The 22,969-nt window shown below is 43.4% G+C and overlaps 1 protein-coding gene and 1 long non-coding RNA gene across 2 annotated transcripts in view; both read right to left on the reverse strand.

Moving 5' to 3' along the window:
* Positions 1-22,969, reverse strand: part of POLN (DNA polymerase nu) — a 160,973-nt gene that overhangs the window by 28,264 nt on the left and 109,740 nt on the right. The window lies entirely within an intron of this gene.
* On the reverse strand, positions 18,444-20,499 carry LOC144220337 (uncharacterized). The gene is made up of 2 exons (XR_013331701.1): positions 19,150-20,499; positions 18,444-18,848 (listed from the first exon to the last, which is right to left on the reverse strand). It is a non-coding gene; the product is annotated as an uncharacterized LOC144220337 (long non-coding RNA).

Consider the following 22,969-nt stretch of genomic DNA (forward strand, 5'->3'; position numbering starts at 1 on the left):
CAACCCTCAGTTTGTTCTCTATCATTAAGAGTCTCTTGTGGTTTGTTTCCCTCTTTCTTCTCCCCCCCTCCCCAAATGTTCATCTGTTTCGTTTCTTAAATTCTACATGAGTGAAATCATATGATATTTGCCTTCCTCTGATTGACTTATCTTGCTTAGCATAAGACATTCTAACTGCATCCATGTCATTGCAAACAGCAAGATTTCATCCTTTTTGATAACTGAGTAGTATTCCATTATATCTATCTATATCTATATCTCTCTATATATCTTTTTTATCCATTCATAAGTTGGTGGACATTTGGGTTATCTCCATAGTTTGGCTATTGTTGATAATGCTGCTATAAATATTGGGGGGAATATGCCCCTTCAAATTTTTTTTATGTCTTTATTTTGAGAGACAGAGACAGAGAGTGAGCAGGGGAGGGGCAGAGAGAGAGGGAGACACAGAATCTGAAGCAGGCTCCAGGCTCTGAGCTGTTAGCAGAGAGCCCGATGTGGGGCTCGAACCCATGGACTGTGAGATCATGACCTGAGCCAAAGTCAGACGCTTAACCGACTGAGCCACCCAGGCGCCCCTGAATGTGCCCCTTCAAATCTGCATTTTTGTATCCTTTGGGTGAATACCTAATAGTGCAATTGCTGGACTGTAGCATAGTTCTATTTTTAGTTGTCTGAGGAACCTCCTCAGTGTTCTCCAGAGTGGCTGCACCAGTTTGCATTCCCACCAATGGTGCAAGAGGGTTCTCCTTTCTTCGTATCCTCGCCAACAACTGTTGTTTCTTGTGTTGTTAATTTTAGCCATTCTGACAGGTGTGAGGTGGTATTTCATCTTGGTTTTGATTTGTATTTCCCTGATGATGACTGATGTTGAGCATCTTTTCATGTGTCTGTTAGCCATCTGGATGTCTTCTTCGGAAAAGTGTCTATTCATGTCTTCTGCTCATTAACTGGGTTATTTTGTTTTTTTGGGTGTCAAGTTTGATAAGTTCTTTATAGACTTTTGAATACTAACCCTTCATCAGATACGTCATTTGCAAATGCCATCTCCCATTCTGTCGGTGCCTTTTAGTTTTGTGGATTGTTTCCTTCACTGCAGAAGCTTTTTTATCTTGATGAAATCCCAACAGTTCATGTTTGCTTTTGTTTCCCTTGCTTTCGGTGACATGTCGAGTAAGAAGTTGCTGCGGCCGAGGTCAAAGAGGTTGCCTGTGTTCTCCTCTAGGATTGTGATGGTTTCCTGTCTCACATTTAGGTCTTTCACCCATTTTGAAGTTATTTTTGTATATGGTGTAAGAAAGTGGTCCAGTTTCATTCTTTGCATGTTGCCATCCAGTTTTCCTAACACCATTTGTTGAAGAGACTGTCTTTTTTCCATTGGATATTCTTTCCTGCTTTGTTAAAGATTAGTTGACTATATAGTTGTGGGTCCATATCTGGGCTTTCTATTCTGTTCCACTGATCTGTGTCTGTCTTTGTGCCAGTATCATATTGTCTTGATGACTACAGCTTCGTAATATAGCTTGAAATCCAGAATCATGATGCCTCCAATTTTGTTTTTCTTTTTCAGATTGCTTTGGCTATTCAGGGTCTTTGTGTTTCCAGACAAATTTTAGGATTGTTTGATCTAGCTCTGTGAAAAATGCTGGTGGTAGTTTGATAGGGATGATAAACGCCATTGATTTTTATACACTTACTTTGCTTCCGATGCCCTTCCTAAATATGTCCACTGGTTCCAGTAGCATCTTTTGCAGATCTCTTAGGGTGTACCCTGCGTATACGATGGGGCTGTCTGCCAATAGTGTACTTCTTTCTTTCAAGCTGCATCCCCTTTATTTTTATTATTGTCCACTTCTGCTTTATTGCACTGGCTAGAACCTCTAGCACAATGTTGAATAGAAGTTGTGGGAGTAGACATTCTTGCCGTGTTCCTAGTCTTTGGAAAAAGAGCTGGGTTTTTCATCATTAACTAAAATGTTAGCTATAGGTTTTTCATATGTGCCTTTAATCGTGTTAAGGAAATCCCCTTTCTCTTTCTGGCTCACTAAAAATTTTATAATGACTAGCTCTTGAAGTTTGTCAAATTCCTTTCTGCATCTATTGAGGTAATTACATGGTTTTTCTTTATTCTCTTAATATGATTAATTACATTGATTAAGTTTTGAGTGTTAAGCTCACTGTATTTCTTGGGTAAAGCCCAACTGGTCAAGGAGTATTGCCCTTTCTTTATACTGCTAGATTCTATTTGCTAATATTGTGAAGGATTTTGGCATCTATGATCATGAGGCATATTGGTCAGCAGTTTTCTCTTTGTGCAATGTCTTTTTTTAGTATCAGGGTAATTCTGGCCTCATCAAAAGAGATGAGAAGTATTCACTCTTATCTTTCCTGAAAGTATGTGTTAAAGATGGCATTACTTTCTTAAATGTGTGATAGATTTTACTAGTGAAGTCATATGGCATTGGGAAGGTTTTTATTACAAATTCAACTTTTTTAATAGATAAAAAGCTTTCAAATTGTTTCATATTTTATCAGTTTTGGTAATCTGTATCTTTCAAGAAATTTGAGTTCTCAAATTTATGGAGATAAAGTTGTTAATTACATTCCTCTATTCTTTTAATGTCTGCACAGTTAATTCTGATGAGCCCTTTTTCATTACTGATATTGCTGCTTTTAAAACTTTTAATGAGTCTCACTAGATATTTGTCAGGTTTTAAATTTATTTTGAGAAAGAGAGAACAAGTTGGGGAGGGGCGGACAGAGAGGGGGACAGAGGATCTGAAGTGGGCTCTATGCTGATAGCAGAATGCCTGGTGTGGGGCTTGAACTCACAAACTGTGAGATCGTGAACTGGGCTGAAGTTGGACACTTAACTGAATGAGCCACCCAGGTGCCCTGAGCTCAAAATATTTTCTGATGTTCCTTGTAACCTTGTTATTTAGAAATATATCCTTCATCTTCCAAATATTTAGAAATTTCCCCTATAAGTTTTATTCTTAATTAATTTAATTCCACTATTTTATAGAACGTATTCACTATGGTTTCAATTCTTCCAAATTTGTTGGGGCCTGTATTATGGCCAAGGCTTGTACCCTGACGCAGGCTTCACTGTGCGCTTACAGAGAACCCTGTCCAGTTGTCGGTGGCGGGCATGTGACCAGGTCTTCCACACACTTTCTGATTTTCTCTGCACTTGCTCTTGTCAATTATGGAGAAAGTAGTTTGAAATCTCCAGCTCTATTTGTGGGTTTGTCTGTTTTTCCTTTCAGTTCTGTCAGGCTTGTTTCATGAATTTGAAGCTTTCTTCTTAGGCATACTCTATATGGGACTGATTTTTCTCTGTGAAACATCCCTCTCTGTGCCTGGTAATATTCCTTGTCTTGATACTGATACAGCCACGCAGATTTTCACCTGATTAGTTTTGGTCTCCTAGTTTTATTTTTCAAAATTTTATTTTTAATTTAAATTTTTAAAGCTCATTTATTTATTTTGAGAAAGCAAGAGAGAGAGTGTGAGCAGGGGAGGGACAGAAGACAGAGAGAGAGGGAGAGAGAGAGAGAGAGATAATCCCAAGCAGACTCCACACTATTAGCACAGACCCCGATGCAGGGCTCGATCCCACAAACTGTGAGATCAAGAGTCAGATGGTTAACTGACTGAGCCGCCCAGGAGCCCCTTGGTCTCCCAGTTTATACTGTAAGCTCTACCCACTGGAGAACCACACACTATGTCTCCCATCACCAAGTCCAGGTTTGGGAATTGTTGAGGACCCTTGTGAAGGGCAAGTTTCTCTGCCTCCACATGGTTGTGCTTAGATACAATGACAGGGAACAACATCACCTGGATAATGTCACCTTGCATCCTGGGAAAAGAAAAGTGTAAGGTTTTCATCAGTTGCATTAACCTGCTGAAGCAGCCACTAATAAGCAAAGACAGAGCAGACGTTCCATAAACTAAGAATATACCTAGAGCTTGAAAGAATTTTTGAGAGGTTGGCTTATGTATTAGCTTCCTGAGGCTGCTACAACAATTTACCACAAATTTGGTAGCTTAAAACAAGGCATGTTTATTCCCTCATATTCCTGGAGATCAGAAGTCCCCATCACTGGGCCCAAATCTGGGGTTAGCGCCCCACTTCCCCGGCGTCTCTAGAGGGAGACTCTATTCCTCACTTACTCCAGCTTCTGGCAGCTGCTGGCACTTCTTGGCTTGTGACCACATCACCCCCATCTCAGCCCTACAGTCACAGGCCTCTCTGTGTGTCCTTCCTCCACCTCCCTTTTATTCAGGTGCTATGATGGCATTTAGACTCTGATAGTTCAGAATACTCTTCTCAACTCAAAACCATTAACTTAATCATGCTGCCAAGATCTTTTTCCATATAAGGTAACAGTCACAGGTTCTTGGGATTTGGTGGGCCATTATTCAGACTCAACATATGAACCAGAAAATACTGGAGATGTGTACACCATGAGACCCAGATTTTGAAAACAAAACACAAAAAAACGAAGTAACAGGAGTCAGAAGTGTGTGCACGAGGGCCAGAGCAGACGGGAGTAGGAGTGGAGCGGAGCGCTGGCTAGCCAGAGGAAGACAAAGCTACACGGAGACGGAGCTCTGGATGTTGGCTGAGGATCCAGATGCGACACAGACATACCCTTGGCCAACTAGCCACAGATGGGCACAGTCACAGTGGGTACCCAGGGACCAGGGTGCACAAAAGGTCAGAGGTTCTCCAATTTAAGCCAAATCTAGATTCCTGTTCAGTTGGTGAGAAATGGAAAAAGGGAATTATACTCAAAAAGTCATTTGTATAAAAATGATGTAAGTGCAGTTCTACCTAAATCCTTCATTGGACCCATGCCTGCCTTTGCCATCCAGGCCAGAGGCCACCTCTACGCAACTGAGAAGTAGGAATCGGGGCTAGAAGTGCCCCGGCAGAGGGCTGAGGAGGAAAGGCCTTGTGCTCAAGAGCGCAGGAAGCTTACAACAGGAAAGGAAGCAGGGCAGATAAATCGAAATCTCACGAGGAAAAGAAGGTTGGAGAGCCTCACTGTCTCCAGCAGGGACAGGCCTGCAGTCTAGATCCCACAGCGTGGCCAGCAAAGGTGGGCAGCACCCAGCAGCGCAGGAGAGGGAGAACAGACCGGCATGGCAAGCAATGAACTCCAGCACGGGCATTTTGAGATACACCAAGGTCTCTTCTAAGTTCACACCTGGTTGTGCTTCTTTTGAGCTGTGGCCCAGACATGTGGCCTGTGAGGGGTGTCTGATGGTAATAACGGTGGCCCCCAAGCTGAAGCTCTCTGAAAGACAGGGGATGGCCTGTGACAAAGAACCTGAGAGCTTCAGAACCGCCAAGGGAGCATCTTAAGTTTCTCTACCCCCAGCTCCAGACCCACTGAGCCAGACTCTCTGGTCAAGGCATTTAAAACGCTGCCCTAGCACAGTTCATGACCTGCTGGAAGCCACGGCCATGGACCGCCCCGGGTCTCAGGCTCCATTGCTTCTGCTTCCTCAGGGAAAGAGGATTATCTCCAAGATGGAAAGAGCCCAGCAAACACAGGGAAGAAAGAAGTGAAACCTCAGGCGGGTGAGGCACTAATCAGAGGAGGCAGCTGCAATGTGTCGCTTCTGTCCCAGGTCTGTGAGAACACGCACGAGAGGACAACACAGCTCTCGTCTCAGCGACTGTGACTGGAGGGTGTGGGAAGGGCAGGAGAGGGGCTGGGAGACCAGAAGCGCCCCACCTTGCAGAGGTGGGCTTCTCTCAGGACGGCGGTTGTGGGACGGGGGCCGGCAGAGCAGACTGGGGGACGGGCGATGAGGACGGGTTTTGTCTTCCCTCCTGTTTGCAGCAGATCAGTCCGTTTCCCGCTAGCGAGCCGGCCTGCGCTCCGAGACCACGCTCCCTCGGCCGCGGGTGCTTTGCCAGCTGCCGAGCGTGGACCTGTTCCATGTTCTGGGACTCAGATCAGCTTCAACCACAGGAAACATCTCTTCCCCAGAGGTGTGAAAGCACTACTTGGCCTAGCTGCTTTTTTGGTGTTTGTGGAAGTGTGGTTCTTTCTTTTCCTTGTTTCCTCTAGAAGGGTATCGGTCTTTCAGGCTTTCAGCCTTCTCTTGGATCCCTTTAGGTAATTTATATGTTCACAGAAAATCATTCATGTTATTAAAACAATAAATTAATTAGCAGAGAGTTGTGCATGATGAGCTCTTATTGCAAAAAGATGGTCTTTAGAACAGACTAAGAAAAACTTCCAGCAGATGAAGGAAAAAAACTTCAAAATATTCAAGGACAACCATTTCTAACATAGAATTGTATCTCTGGCCAAATTATCAATCAAATGTGAGACATTCTCAGACATGTAAGGTCTCTTAAAATTAACCTTCTCTACACCATTTCTGAGGGACCATATGAGAATATGCTCCCCAAGCCAGTGGAGTAACCCAAAAAAAGGGAAGCAGGAAGTGGAGATCCAACATAGGTGAGGGGTAAAGGGGACCCCGATGATGGTGAGGAGAAGCCCCAGGCTCTCATATGTACACCAGGCAGAGAGACCAATCAGTCCAGACTGGAGTAGGCAGAAAACTCCAGAAAGGACTTCTTCAGGTAGCTGAACTTGACAGAACACCTAAAAGGTGTGAAAAGTTTGCCATACAAAGATCCTCAGACAAAACTCTCGGAAGAATGTTCCAGAAATAAATCACCAGGGGCGCCAGGGGCTCAGTTGGTTAAGCATCTGACTTCAGCTCAGGTCATGATCACATGGTTCATGGGTTCAAGCCCCACGTTGGGCTCTGTGCTGACAGCTCAGAGCCTGAACTTTCTGGATTCTGTGTCTCCCTCTTTCTCTGCCCCTCCCCTGCTCACACTCAGTCTCTCTCTCTCTCAAAAATAAATAAACATTAAAAAATATAAAAGAAACTTCAGGAGTTGCTGTGAGATATATGAGAAGTAAGAGGAATATAGTATTTTGGCAAAATTCATTGTTGGCTATTTTTTACAAAAAACTTAGATCAAAAAAAGAGAAACTATCTACAACTGGACAGGACAAAAACTCTAGACAATATTAACAGAGGAGTAGAGTGGGGAACCAGAGATTAAAGGGACATAAGGACATGCTAAATTACATGTTTTATCAGAAAGAAGATATAAATATTGATTTATAAGGAATCAAAAGAAGAACAAAAAATATGAGTGTTTACCCTAGCCCCTAAAACAATGACTAGAACCCAGTAAACATTCAATAAGGATTGACTGAGTGAATGAATGAAGAACAGGTATGATTCTTAAGGGCAAAAAGCATAAGAGAAAACTTTAAATATACAACTTAAATAATCTGGAGAGTCCTCCACTTACAGAGAAAGTTGTAAGCATGATGTACATCAACTGTCCCATGTAGAACAACTATAAACATTGGAGAAAATATTAAAAAGCATCTAACTGAAGACAAGAGAGAGCAGGAAGGAAAAACCCCAAGGCAGTAAGAGGTTGAAAGGCCATGACTGCAGAGAAAGGGAAGTACAGAAACGTAAGCCTGATGTTTGCTACCACATTCTCCCTTGAGGAATTTGCTGATTTTCAAGTGATGGTTGAAAAACTGAGGACAGCTTTCAGAAGTTAAGCATCTGACTTTGGCTCAGGTCATGATCTCATGGTTCGTGGGTTCAAGCCCCACGTCGGACTCTGTGCTGACAGCTCAGAGCCTGGAGGCTACTTCAGAATCTGTATCTCCCTCTCTCTCTGACCCTTCCCTACTCATGCTGCCTCTCTCTCTCCAGAAATTAAAAAAAAAAAAAAAAAAGACTGCAAAACCAAAAGCTAACAGAAAAAAAATGATTAATCCAAAAGAAGAGACAAGAAGAGAAAGGAGAGAAAATAGAAGATATAACAGGATAAATAAAAACAGTACCACAATACATGTTAAAAAATATAAGTAATTGTGATAAAAGTAAAAGACAGAATCTCTGATTAAAAGAATGTAGGGGCACCTGAGTGGCTCAGTCAGTTGAGAGTCTGACTTCAGCTCAGGTCGTGATCTCACGGTTGGGGAGTTCCAGCCCTTCCTTGGGCTCACTGCTGTCAGTGTAGAGCCTGCTTCAAATCCTCTCTGCCCCTCTCCCACTGGTGCTCTCTCTCTCTCTCTCTCAAATAAATAAACATTAAAAGAAAAATATAATAGTCAAACTAGACAAAACCCAACTATATGCCACTTAAAGAAAACCCATTTTAAATATAAGGGTACAGAAAAATCACCAGTGTAGCAACAGCATGGGGAAAAGAACATGCAAACTCCAACCAAAAGGAAGTTGGTTTAGCTGCACTTATATTAGAAAAAATAGGTAAGTGTATAACATATAATAATATAGCTTCAAAAATACGAAGCAAAAATGGACAGAACCAAGAGGAGAAACAGACCGACCTCTAATGGTAATGACGGCAGACCGCGGGCGCCTGGGGGCTCAGGGGTTAAGGATCCCGCTTCAGCCCACGTCATGGTCTCACGGTTCGTGGGTTCGAGCCCCGCGTCGGGCTCTGTGCTGACAGCTCGGAGCCTGGAGCTGCTTCAGATTCTGTGTCTCCCTCTCTCTCTGCCCCTCCCCCGCTCACTCTCTGTCTCTCTGTCAAAAATAAATAAACGTTAATAAAAAATTAAAAAATATAACAAGAGACTGTAATTCAACTCTCTAATAGCTAATAGAACTACCACACAAATATCAATAAGGACACAGAAGATATGAGCAATGTGTCTACAAACTTGACCTAACTGACATATGCAGAATACTGTACCCAAGAGTGAGAGGGTGTACATCTTAATCAAATGCATAAGGGCAAAACAGAACTCATGCTGGTCTGTAAAGTCATTGAAAACACACTTAAAGGATTTAAATTCTCCAGAGAATGTCCTTTGATTGTGGTGGAATTAAGCTAAAAATTATGATCAGCAACAACAACAAAAACTAGAATATGCTCATATATTTGGAAATTAAGCATTATACTTCTGTTTATTATTATTATTTTTTAAACATTTATTTATTTTTGAGGGAGACACACACAGAATGTGAGCAGGGGAGGGGCAAGAGAAAGAGGGAGACATAGAATAGAAAGCAGGCTCCAGGCTCTGAGCTGTCAGCACAGAGCCTGACGTGGGGCTCAAACTCACGAGCCGTGAGATCATGACAAGAGCTGAAGTTCGATGCTTAACTGACTGAGCCACCCAGACGCCCCAGCATTATACTTCTACCTGGGACTTGGGTCATAGGAGAAATCACAATTAGAATACATCTTCATATGGATGATAATGAAAACAGACGTATCAAAATTTATGAGATGCAGCTAAAGTCATGCTTAGAGAGAAAATTGTAGCCTTATAGCCATATTTGAAATGAAGAAAAGGCTGGAAATCAATGCCCTAAATATTTATCACAAATAGTTGGAAAAAGAAAGAACAACATAAAAAATCCAAAGAAATTCGAAAGATAATAAAGGTAAGAGAAGGCATTAATACAATGGAAAACAAACATATAATAAAGAAATTTAACAATAACACAAATGGGTTTTTTGAAAAGATTAATAAAATCAGTAAGTCTCTAGAAAGCCTGAATAAGAACAAAAACAAGGCACAAATTATCAGTACCAAGAATGAAGAGGGAGTATCATTACAGACCCTACAGTCATTAAGATAATAAAAAGAGAATAATATGAGCAACTTCATGCCAATAAATTTGGAAATATAGACAAAATGGGCAAATCCACTGTGAAACACAATATACTGAAACTAATACAAAGAGGTGTAGAAAATCTGAGCAGTCATATGTCTATTAAAAAAGTTCAGTCCCACACCAAAAAAATCATAGTCCCTGATTCACTGATGATTTCCTCCAAACATCTGAGGAAGAAACAAGATCACATTAATAATAATAATAACAATTATTATTATTGTTCTTATGCAAGCGGGGGAGGCACCCCAGAAATGAGACCACTTTTATATAAACTCTTCCAGAGAATGAAAAAGAAGAAATACTTCCTAACTCAAAAATATGACAAGGGAATTAAAAGAAAGAAAAGTTATGGTCAGACTGCTTTTAAAACTTAGGTGCAAAATCTTAAACTAGCAGAAGAAAACATGATCCAATTGAAAATAGGAAAGAAAACACAGTACCTTGAAAACATGACATAAGAAAACAAAAGGCTTACTATATCAGTAATTATGACAGATGTATGTGAGCTAATTCAGCAGTTAAGAGAAAGGGACTCATAGACTGAATTTTAAAATTTAAATATTATGTACAAAAAGACAAAAAAAGGTGAAAATAAAAGAATAGGGGCGCCTGGGTGGCTCAGTCAGTTAAGTGTTCAACTTTTTTTTTTTTAATGTTTTTATTTATTTCTGAGAGAGAGACACACACAGCATGAGCAGGGGAGGGTCAGTGAGAGAGGGAGACACAGAATCTGAAACAGGCTCCAGGCTCCAAGCTGTCAGCACAAGCCCGATGTGGGGCTCAAACCCACAAACCGTGAGATCATGACCTGAGCCGAAGGTGGGCGCTTAACCGACTGAGCCACCCAGGTGCCCCTCAACTTTTGACTTCAGCTCAGGTCATGATCTCATTGTTGTGAGACTGAGCCTTGAATTGGGCTCCACGCTGGGTGTAGAGTCAGTTTGGGATTCTCTCTCTCCTTCTCCATCCCTCCCCTGCTCCTATACTCCCTTGTCTACCCCCTCCCCAACAGTTAAAGATATATGACACAAATGTGCTCCAAAAGAAATCTCAATATTGATCAAAATTTAATTTAAACCAAGAAAAAGTCATAAAGGACAAAGAAGGAGATTATATTCTGTTGAAAGTAAAACAAAAAGATATCCATCACGAACATATAAACACCTAACAATTCGGCCTCAAAACCTCTCAAGGAAACTTACAAAACCATTGGGAAAAAATAGGTCAGCAATTAATAGTGGGAGATTCTGGTGTACTCCTTTCAGAAATGTGTAGATCAGGCAACCAAGCAAGCAAACAAAAAGTACTAAAATTGAAGATCAAAACACAGCAATTAACAATCTCGGGTTGTCAGGTGCATAAAGAACTCCACAGCCAACAGAGAAAGGGTACACGCTTGGTCAAAAATGACATTACACAGATTATACTCTTAGCTATTCTAAAATACACTTAGAAAGTAATAATAAAAATATAAGAAATGACATCTTAATTTTCTTAATTTTTTCTTTTTCCTTGATTTTAAAAATTTCTGCCCTTTATTATCTTTATTGAATTACCTTCTTTTTAGTGTACTGGATTTGTTGTCCTTTCTCCAACTTATTGACCTGAATACCTACCTGTTTTTAATATGGTCTATTTTCTGATGAATGTATTTAGTCCTAAATTTCCCTCTCAGTACCTCTTGCTGCATCCCACAAATGTTCACATGTTGTGTTTTTTATTGTTGTTATTATATGTTGTTAATTATGTTAATTTCCAAACATTTCTTAATTTTCTATAATTTGTTTTAAAATGGAGGTTTTTGATAGTGTTTTATTTTGTTTACACTCTTATCAAGAGCCCTTTCCAGGGCTGATGATGGCAGTGTCATCCACTGCAAGAATGATCATCTCAACCCTTAGGACCTGAAGCTACAAAATGAATGCAGATCCCTGCTTATCACCATAAGCTAAATAAATTCCATAGGGATCAAACACTTCACTATGGCAAGTTAAGTCATAAAAGACAGAAAAATATAGGTGACTATTTATATGATTTGGGAGTAGGAAAGAGCATTTAAAAGATAGTATCAAAGACAAGCACTACAAGGACTAATATCAAAAAATTAAAAATGTCTCAACATTAAAAAGAGTTAACATGATTAAAGGGTGATAAAAAAACCTCAGAGAAATATATGTTTTGTAATTGCCAAAGGGTTAATAAATTTATTATAGAAGTAGCTCTTGAAGAGTAATAAGAAAAAAATATCTTGATATAAATGGGAAAATGACATGAATAGGCGATTCACAGAAGAAATGACCAAGGAATAAATGAAAGTTCAGCTTTCATTGATAATTAAACAAATGCAATTGAGGGCATCAAGGGACTTTTTCACTTACCAAATTGCTGAAGTTAAACCAAACTGAAATATGTGCTGTTGGCGTGCGATGCAGGGTGAAGGGACCTCTGATAGACTTCTCATGGAGAAGAAATTATAACCTTTTTTGAAGGCATTTGGGAAATTGTTTAAATTAGCATACATGCATTCTGTGGAATCCCATCTAGTTATTTAAAATATTTTTGTAGAAGAATATTTAAATAAATGAAAATATGCCACAGAGGTCTTGGTAAATTTAAATTTATGCCAGAGAGATAAGCGAGGAGAGAAGGCTGGAATGATCCATGTGGTGATGGACCATGTTTAGCTTCATGCAGCTGGAAGCCTATACAGATATTTTAGATACGTATGTATACACAGGCTAGCACACACACACACACACAAGTATCTCCTTGCTCTGCTGGCTGAAAAGACTTAGAAGCAAAGACACCATTGTAGCAAAGAGCGTGCCTACCACCCAGATCTTGGCTTCTAGTACCATTTCCCATAAGAGCAACCAAGGCTCCTTGAAAAATGGCTCATTCTGGGACTGGGGCAGGAAATAGGCAAGATGAGCCTGGAGCTTCTTGTGCTAGAGAGTGAGGAAGTTATAAATACACACACACACACACACACACACACTAAAGAGGTTAAGTCAAAGGGACACAGGAACCATCTGAAAGACTTCCCAATGGCTGACGCTGGAACAATTTAAGAATGAAAATAAAGCAGTTGAGTTATAACCCAAAGTAAAATAAATACTCACGAGTCCACTGATATAATAAGTGATTGAATAACTAAATAAGGGAGAATAGACAGACTGCCTGTGCAGAAGAATTCTAAATAATTTATATAGATAACTGTCCTTAAGAAGATGGAGCATAACCCCCCAACTCTTTAAGTGCGGGCTGTGATTAGTGACTTCAAACGGACAGTATGAAAAAGGGATAAAAGAACTTCACAGTCAAGAACCCTGAGAACCACCACCGCAGGCAGGGTACCAAGGTCAACGTCACAGTGACAGGTCACATCCACAGCATGTGCCCCCGAGATGACGTGATGAGGGGATTGTCTCACCTCTGTGGTCCCCCTCTCCCGAAGATATGACCTCAGTCTAATCACAGGAAAAACATTAGACAAATCCTAACTAAGAAACACTCTACAAACACCTGACCGGTCCTCTTCAGACACATCAAGGTCATCAGCAGCCAGGCAAGTCTGAGAACTGCTGCACTCTAGGGAGTCTCGGGAGACGGGGCCACTAGGTGTAACGGGGTGTCCTGATGTGGTCCTGGTCCAGTGGGCACTGGGGAAAAGCCGAGGAAGTCTGAGTAGTGCATGAACTTTAGTTGATAATAACATGTTAATATTGGGCTAATTGTGACCAATGTACTACATTGATGTAAGATGTCAATAATAGGGTGAATGGGGTGTGGGATACATGGGAACTCTTTGCACTATCTTTGCTGCTTTTATGTAAATCTAAAACCAAAAGCTTATTTAAGAAACAAATAATTGTTGCAGGTTACAAAATAGCTTATGTAGTATGACTGGACTTTGAATCAGAACTGTAGATAAATAGATGGAGGAAAAACCCAGAGGAAGTCTAGTGGGCTTATGGCTATTTGGTTCTTGTTATTTTTGATATTTGGTATTTCATTTTCCTAACTAATGAAAATTCTGAAGAAAAATTAGGTCTTTAAACAACACCCCACAGTAAATACTGCAGAGCCAGTTACTTTCTCACCAGCGATGTGGCAGAAGACAAAATCAAAGGGTTACACGGACAATAGCAATAAAAACCCCCAAATATCTGCTGATAATTTTGAGTAGAAATGTGCTAGATCTTTATGAAGGAAAGGAGGAAGGATACATGGAAGACGGGCCACCCTCCAGGACAGGAGGTGAAACAGGGACAGATGTCAACCCCCCACGCTGAGCTTAAGTGCAAGGTCGTCCAAGTACCAGCAGGATTTGGGGGCGAAAACTTTATAATATGATTCTAAAGTTCACCTGAAAAACAGCCCAAATGAGAATAGTGGGGAGGATGCTCCTGAGAGTGAGCAGTGAGGAGACAGGGGTCGTGCTGGGCGTGAAAGGTCAACACTGGCATGGGTGTAGAAACAGAGAAATCAGAAGAAAACAGAAAGCCCCAAACAGTCTATGATGTGGCATTCCACCCTCTGGCCGTTGTGTGTAACGCTGTGTGAACACGCACGTGCGAGTTTCCCTGTGGACAGAGGTCTTCGTTTGTTGGGGTAGAAACCCAGGATCGGGCCTGCTGATCACATGGCAACTTCATGTGTGACTTTTCTGAGGAGCTGCCAGACCGTTTTCCACCGTGGCTGCCCCTTTTCAGCCACCAGCAATGTATGAAGGTCCCTTTTCTCACAGGGAAGCTGAAGTCAAGATCAGTCCTTAAGCTCTTTACTCTTTACGAACTTCCCCTAGAAACCACTCCAGGAGCCCTGAACAAAGAATCAAAACTCTCTGGACAGAGCCACCCCCGACCTGAGCCCAGCCATGGGGCCAGCACACCTGGTCCAACCATGTGGGCGGTTCAGTGGCCTGTGAGGCCGTGGGAGGAAGCAAGGCCCTGATGGCAGACTCCAACCTCAGCTCACGGATCAGGGTTGCCCACTCATCAGGCTCCCACCTGGATCTGCTCCCCAGACCTCCCCCATCCGACACCCCTCCATGTGCTCACGCCCAGTCAGGGGAGGGGCGAGCTGAGGCTGCCAGGGAATCACACTGGCTTCCCCTTGGAAATGTGCACAAGCAGGGCACGCGCGCACACGCGCACCGTTACCTCCCTCCCAAGGGCAGTGAGAACAGCTACTGTCTCTTGAGGACCTGCCATGTGCCCACTCCTTCTGAGCTCAGTCTTGCGAACTCACCTGCCTGGTGCCCCCTGTGGGTGAGCCAGAGACTCACATTTCCACAGGCTCAGGACTGGGCTCTGGCTTCGCCGGCTGCACCTCCTTCTCCCCACTCCTCACCACCGGCTCAGGCCTGACTCCTCCCACCTCCCCACACCCCAAACCTTGTCAATTCACTCTTGTGGCTCTGCCACCTCTACTGACTTCTGACGCAGGCCTGTCACCCGCACCCAGGCGACGCAGTGACCCCTGTGCCTTACATCCTGTTCTCCCCTCAGCAGCCACAGCAAAAGCCAGTCCAAGGGCTTCTAGTTAAACCAGGCAGATTAGTCCTACACATCTCTGCTCCCTCCTAAGCTTCCACTAAAATAAAGCAAAGGAATTAAAATAAATCTGCAAGAAAGAAGAGAATAGGAGGGGGCTACCAGCAGTAAGAGATTTCAGTTCCGCACATTCATAAGAGATGGGGGGGGCAGGGTTGCGGGGTGGAGCCTGGGGCAGGGGAGAAGAGGGGCTGATCACAAGGGTGTGAACTCAACGTTACGTATAGAATGGCTGAGTGCCACCTCTCTAACTCCTTACCCATCACCCACCCCAAGTACACTGTGTGTCTGGACAGGCATCTACCGCACCCCCCTGACCCCCACCCCCAGATGGAGGAGGAGGAAGAGGAGGAGGAGGAAGAAGAGGAGGAGGAGGAAAATGGATTCTCGACAAAACAGATGGCCCTGGACAAGCGACCGTAGTCTACCTCTGGCCATGTCCTGTGTGCTGTGCCCAAGAGCCTGATGTCGTGAAGAGAGGTCTGTAGGCTGCCAGCCTCTGCTCACTGAATAGGGGCTCTGAGCAGACGTCCCTGGTCTCACTCTGAACTGCAGACGGACAACCACATTTGCGCATCACCAGAGCCCCAGAAAACCCAAGTTTTGCGCCCCTACTCCCCCAAAGCAGACTGGGATGACGACCTTCCGACCTTTGAACCCAGCGGTCCTCGGGAAACACCTGAAAGAAAGCGCATTGTCGTCACGCACTTCACTCTTGCTGTGCAAAGTCCTCCTCAGGCTCTTTATTTGTTCAGCCAAAGTCATTTCTGTGCATCTGCCTTTATGATGCTAACTGAGAAAATTCCAGAGTCTGGCCTTAAGAATGCACGTCTTTGGGGGTGCCTGGGTGGCTCAGTCGGTTGGGCGTCCCACTCCTGCTCAGGCCATGTTCTTGCGGTTTGTGGGTTTGAGCCCTGCGTGGGCTCTGTGCTGACAGCTCAGAGCCTGGAGCCTGCCTTTGGATTCTGGGTCTCCCTCTCTCTCTGACCCTCCCATGCTCAATCTGTCTAGCTCTCTCAAAAATAAATAAAACATTAAAAATATTTAAAAAATTGCAAGTCTTCATAATTAAAAACAAAAAAAGGAGTCTAAGAAATAAATGAAGGAGATGCTCCCTCTGCCTTGCAGCTGTGGAGGAAGAAACATTCTTCAAGACCCAGTTTGAAAACATCTTAAATGGGGAACTCCCCATGAACACCCTTCCGGGCCTCCCATAAAGGTGAAAACTGGGGCGAATATCCTTCCCTCCACCCTCATTACCAATCTCCCCCAAGGGCATCTGCAAAGCTTTTGGGCTTTAGTTGTGGCCTGTCAGGTCATCTCAAAGGGCCCTGTAATTGTGATAGGTCATCTCACTTGACCTTGGTTTTGCCGGTGATGACACAGATGCAGGCGTGTCTGTGTTCCCGGCCCAGTAGACATGAGGCTCGTCTGCTGAATGAGACTATGACCGTGGTCCTCCTCTCCCCGGACACGCAGTGCTGGCTAGCTAAAACCGGTGGCTTCGTCAGAGGATTATTGAACAGATCATTCAAGAGCCTGTTTTTCATTTAAATCAGTAGCTCTTTTCACTCAAATAGACAAAATCATGAATGAAAAAGGACTTATTACAACCAACCCCTCAGAAATACAAGCAATTATCAGGGAATACTATGAAAACTGATATGCCAACAAATTGGACAACTCAGAAGAAATGGACAAATTCCTAAACACACACTCACTACCAAAATTCACACAGGAAGAGATAGAAAATCTGAACAGACCCATAACTAGTGAGGAAATTGAATCAGTTATCAAAAATCTCCCAACAAGTAAGAGCCCTGGGCCAGATGGCTTCCCTTGGGAATTCTACCAGACATTTAAAACAGAATTAATACCCATTCTTCTCAAGCTATTCCAAAAAATAGAAATCGAAGGAAAACTTCCAGACTCATTTTACGAAGCCAGCATCACTTTGATTCCCAAACCAGAGACCCAGCAATAAAAGAGAACTACAGGCAAATATCCTTGATGAATACAGATGCAAAAGTCTTCAATAAGATACTTGCAAATCGAATGCAACAGCACATAAAAAGAATGATCCACCATGATCAAGTGGGATTCATTCCTGGGTTACAGGGCTGGTTCAGTATTCGCAAATCAATCAATGCGATACATCAGATCAGCAAAAGAAAAGATAAAAACCATATGATCCTGTCGATAGATGCAGAAAAAGCATTTGACAAGATACAGCATCCCTTCTTAATAAAGACCCTTGAGAAAGTCGGGATGAAGGAACTTACTTAACCATCATAAAAGCCATCTATGAGAAGCCCTCAGCTAANGTGCTGATGCACAGGGGCACATGGACCCCAATGTTCATAGCAGCGCTCTCAACAGTAGGTAAAACATGGAAAGAGCCTAAGTGTCCATCAATGGACGAATGGATCAAGAAGATGTTTATATTTATATTTGTATTTATACAATGGAATACTACATGGCAATGAGAAGCAATGAAATCTGGCCATGTGTAGCAACATGGATGGAACTTGACAGTGTTATGCTGAGCACAGTAAGTCAGGCAGAGAAGGACAGATATCATATGTTTGCACATAGAGATGGATTAGGAGGAAGTTAACGGAGGACCATGGGGGGGAAGAAGGGGAAAAATAGTTGGGGACAGGGAGGGAGGCAAACCATGAGAGACTCTCGAATGCTGAGAACTGAGGGCTGATGGAAGTGGGGGAGAGGGGAAGAGGGTTGATGGGCATGGGGGAGGGCACTTGTGGGGATGAGCACTGGGTGTTATATGGAAACCAACTTGACAATAAACTATTTAAGAAAAAAAATCAGCTCTTTTATCATAGATTAACTTATATCTAAATGCGGGTCTATTTTTGGACTGCATTTTTTCTATTGCTCTATTCCATTTTGTACTCATACCATAATGTTTTAGTGACTGTGGCTTTACAACATACTTTAATATCTGGTAGGACTTGGTCTCCCTTAGTGCTCACCTTTAAAGTTCTTTCATGGTTATTATGAATTATTTTTACATCATGAACTGCAAATTACTTTGTCTAGTTACTAAAAAAAATCCTACGGTGTTAATAGGACACTTCTATATGTTGTGCATTAATGAATGGAGAAGGCGTCTTTATAAAACTGGGATTTCCCGTCTTCTTTTCTAATTTTAGTTTTTAATGTAGATCTGGCACATTTTTGTTAGGCTTATCCTAGTCGCATCTTTCTCACTGTATCTGTTCCTGCACCGCAGTTTGTAACTGTTGCTGCCTACCGGGAGGCCGCTCCTGGGTGTCCACCGGGGCCTGGTCTTCTCCAGGCCGTGGACTGGAGGCTTTCCTGCGCAGGCCACCATGCCGTCTTCACAAAACAGCCCTTTTCCTTCTCCTCTCCAGCTGTTATGCTGCTCTCTGTACGACATCAACCAGATCATTGGTGGCCGGTAGCAGCAACAGCAGTTTATCATGTTTCTGGCTTTCACGGGGGAGCTGGCCGAGGTTTGCTGGCTTGTGGTGGGTGAGTGTCATCAGCCAGAGAGGGGTCACATGGTGAGGCTGCATCCTAGCGTGATAAGGTGGAAGTTATTACAACAGTGGGTGTGGACAGTGAGAAAGGCCTGAGCTGAGGTCACAGAGGGAAGGGGCCCCTGGGTAACAGGGACGGAGGCCTGGCTGGGACTGGGCTGCGGGAAGGAGGAAGGGGTGCAGGCCGGCCCCTGAGGGACTGCGCCCTGGTGCAGACTGCCGAGAGACTGCCACCAACAACTGGGGCAGCTGGACTTGAGCTCAGCACCGAGGGGTGCTCTGGTACAGCTACACCATTGTGTCCTGAGGCTCCCCCACTCCGGGCACCTGGGCCTCACCTGTGACACCTTGCGGTGCTCTGCACCCCAGGGCCTGGTGCCTTTGCTCTGTCTGTCATGTCAGCCACCTTCCCTTCCCTGCTGTACATTTTCTTGCCCGAGAGCTTGAGAGAAGTCTTCTGGATCACAGGCTAGGACAGGGCACTGCTCAATACCCTCTCCGCACCTGTACTTCTCCTTTATGACTTTTAAAAAATGTGATGAAATATTCAGTTGTATTGCATAAGGTCCATCTTCCCCACTGATGACCTATCTTCATGGCTGTATCAACAACGTGACTGATGTTCATGTACTTATTGAGTGTACGAATGGGACCATCTTGGGAGGCAGGTGTCCTTATTCCCATTTTAAAAATGAAAATATCTCAGATTATACTTATTGCCAATGGCACAGATGGACCTGGAGCCCAAGGGGACCGCAGGAAGGGAGGAAGGCATCCTGGGAACACGTGGATGATGGGTAGGGGGCCCTGGAAAAGCACCAGAGGCAGAAGGTGCAGGGTCCCTGGTGCACTTGCTCTCTCGTCCCCAGAGATGACCTAGCTGTCTGCGAAGTTCAAAAGCAACCAGCCTGCTCAGCTCCAGCTCGGATGCAGGGCACCTTCTCTGGTACGGGGCTAGGACCAAGTTAGGGGCAGATAGGAGTGGTCAGTCTGACCACACAGCAAGCCACGCTCTCCACTCTGGCTTCATCAGAATGAAGCCCACGGTGTTTGGAGTCCATTCTCTTGACTCCCTCTCCACGCGTTTCTGCGTGGCATTTCCCACTTCTTCCTCCCCAAATCCCTGTGCAGCCCCGTGTCCTGAGGGATCGGAATCCAGCACCCTCCGGCTTCGCCACGGCAGATCTCAGAGGGTGAGAAGTGAGTGTTCCTGCTCCTCTTGGGGGAGCTGGGGCCCTCACTGTATCTGTGACCTTGCAGATTCCATCTCCGCCTCCAGGAAGACTGCCTAGATCTGGAGACTCGGTCCTCCAAGTGCGTCCAGTGGGGCTGGGGCACAGCGCTTCACCCTGCCACATCTCTGCGAATGGTCTCCTCTTTAACTGAAAATTCCAGTAGAGACCCCACCAGCAGGAGGCTCAGGAAGAGGAGGTGTGCATTTATTCCCTAACACCCCAAGGGTTAAGGGTCACAGCTCTAGAATCAAACTCTCTGGATATGGATCACGGTGCTTAGGTGGCAACTGTGTGACCTTGTCTGAGTTCCTTAAACCACCTTGGCCTCAGTTTATCCAAAAGATGAGGGGAATAATACGATCACAGGCTTTTGATGGTATGAAATGAGACGTCTTTAAGACACGCAAGGCATATAGTAGGACTCAGTGAGTGTTATTTTTGTCATTAAAGGGATAGAAAGCAGAGAAGAAAGGGACAGAAGGGAGAACACGCGTGCACAGGCAGTCAGAGCAAAAGTAAGTTCTGCCAACGTTTCTTCCAAATCTCTATTCCAGCTTCAGAATAAATTATTCATTGCAATACATGTATTGAAGTCCATTAAAATTTAAGAATACTCTTAAGGTAATATTATCCTAATTCTTCCCTCCTAGGTCTTCCCCCGTGAGGCATGCCTTGTGACTCTGTGTGTTGCCCACACTCTGGAGCAGACCTGCCCTTGCTGGGGTCAGAGGTTTGTGGCTGACGTTTGCCCCTCTTGGCCGGTGCTCCTTCTGTATCCAGCACTAGTCTTCAGCCTCAAGGGGAAAGCAGCAAAACGACCACAGTCATCAGGCACGCAAAGCCACTTTACTCTTTGACAAGAAGAAGTATTTAATAACCTGTTCCCACTGAAAGATGATTCTGCTCAACAGGACGTGGCTATCTTGCCATGCTGATTAATCTGTGGATGTCACTACTGTGAGGTGTTCGAGAATACGTAACATTGGGAAGTTCTGAGGGCCAATAAAACACTGAATTGTTTAAAAACTGCCAATGCATGGGGCGCCTGGGTGGCTCAGTCAGCTAAGCCTCCGATTTCGGCTCAGGTCATGATCTCACGGTTCATGGGTTCGAGCCCCGCGTTGGGCTCTGTGCTGACAACTAGCTCAGAGCCTGGAGGCTGCTTCGGATTCTTTGTCTCCCTCTCTCTCTGACCCTCCCCTGCTCATGCTGCCTCTCTCACTCTCTCTCAGAAATAAATAAAACATTAAGAAAAAAACTGCCAATGCTTGTAGGAATATTGGAAGGAATTAAGTGTGCCAGAGAACCAATCAGCCTCTTAACAGACGAGGCTGGAAGATCAAACAATACCGTTTAGGAGAACATGCCTGGGTAAGAAAAAGGAAAACAGAACTACTCGTGAGAAGGGGGCCCTTTGCTGTAATTGATCATTACAGCAGGACCTTCTTATGGAAGCACTATACGGAATCCAGGAAGAAATAATACTGTGTGGTAATCACATATTTAACAGTGCATATATCCTGAAATCGGTGCCATAAAGTCTATCTTAAAAGAGTAATAATAATATGACATCTTAATTACATATTTATTGAACTTCATTTAAAAATAAATTTTCATTTGGGAAAAGCAATGACTGTTTCAGTGACTGAATAAATAAAATGTACAATCTATTTCTCTCTTTAGTTCTGTCAGTGTTTGCTATAAGCATTTTAAAGTTTTCTTATTAGGTACCTTCAGGTTTAGGACGGTTATATCTTCTTGATGAATTTGTCTTTTATCATCACAAAATGTCCCTCTTTATTTCCAGGAATGCTCTTTGTTTTACAGTTGAAATGTCCCATCTTGGTATTTTAGTTTTATTTACATTTACATTTTGTTCTCTGTCCCTCTTTCTTGAATTCCTTTGGGCGAGTCAGATATTTTTAACCTCCCATTCTATCTCCCGCATGGGCTCCTCTACGTATTGTTTTAGAGGCTGCCCTAGAAATTATAAAAAGCATCTTCAAGTCATCATACTGCCTTTCACTATGACTCCAGTGCTTCGCGGGTGGTGTGAGGCCCTGGCAACAGCATAGTTCCACATGCTCCCTGTCCTGCCTGTTATACTTTTTATGTCTTATATTTTCCTTCTATGCTGTAAACTTAAAAAATCTGTTAAAAGACTTTTCAAGAATTCAAAACCATATATAAATCGGATCTAGAACTACATAAAATAAACAAAATAAATGAGGCAAAACCAAAGTGAAGCAGATCTTTGTATTAACCCTCACCACCACGGGTGGTCTTCATCCTGCCTGGGCTCTAGGCCTGCGGGGCCTCATTTCTCTTCGCCCTGAAGACCTCCTTTGGCATGTCACATAGCGTAGGTCTACTGTAATTTTGTAAATCTGAAATGGTCTTTATCTTGCCTTACTTTGTAGAAGATGCTTTTCTGGATACAGAAATCTAGATGGACATTTTCAGCACAGCAAGGATGTTATCCCATTATTTTCTGGGCTCCACGGTTTCTGGGAAAAGTCAGTCATAATTTGTACTGCTCTTTGTGTATTGTGTCTTATCCTCTGAAGCTTTAAAGGTTTTTTTCTTTTTGTTATTTGGCTTTAATGTGCCTAATGGGTAGTTCTCTTACCAGGGATTTGTTGAGCTTTCTAGATATGCAGACTGGTATCTTCAATCAATTTTGGAAAATTTTACCTTCAAAAATTTCTTTTTACTCCATTCTCTCTCTATCCTCCTTGTGAGATACCAAATGTACATAGGTTAAAACATACTGTCCCACATAGCTTGGATTTCATTCTTTTCCTCTTTGTATTTCATTTGGGACACTTCCTACTGGCCTGTCTTCAAGTTGATGATTTCTTTCCTATGCTGGGTCCGGTCTGCTTGTGAAGCTATCTGATGGATTCTTGGTTTTGATGTTGTC

Source organism: Crocuta crocuta, unplaced genomic scaffold (genome assembly GCF_008692635.1).
Source record: "Crocuta crocuta isolate KB4526 unplaced genomic scaffold, BGI_CrCroc_1.0 scaffold179, whole genome shotgun sequence".
Taxonomy (NCBI): domain Eukaryota; kingdom Metazoa; phylum Chordata; class Mammalia; order Carnivora; family Hyaenidae; genus Crocuta; species Crocuta crocuta.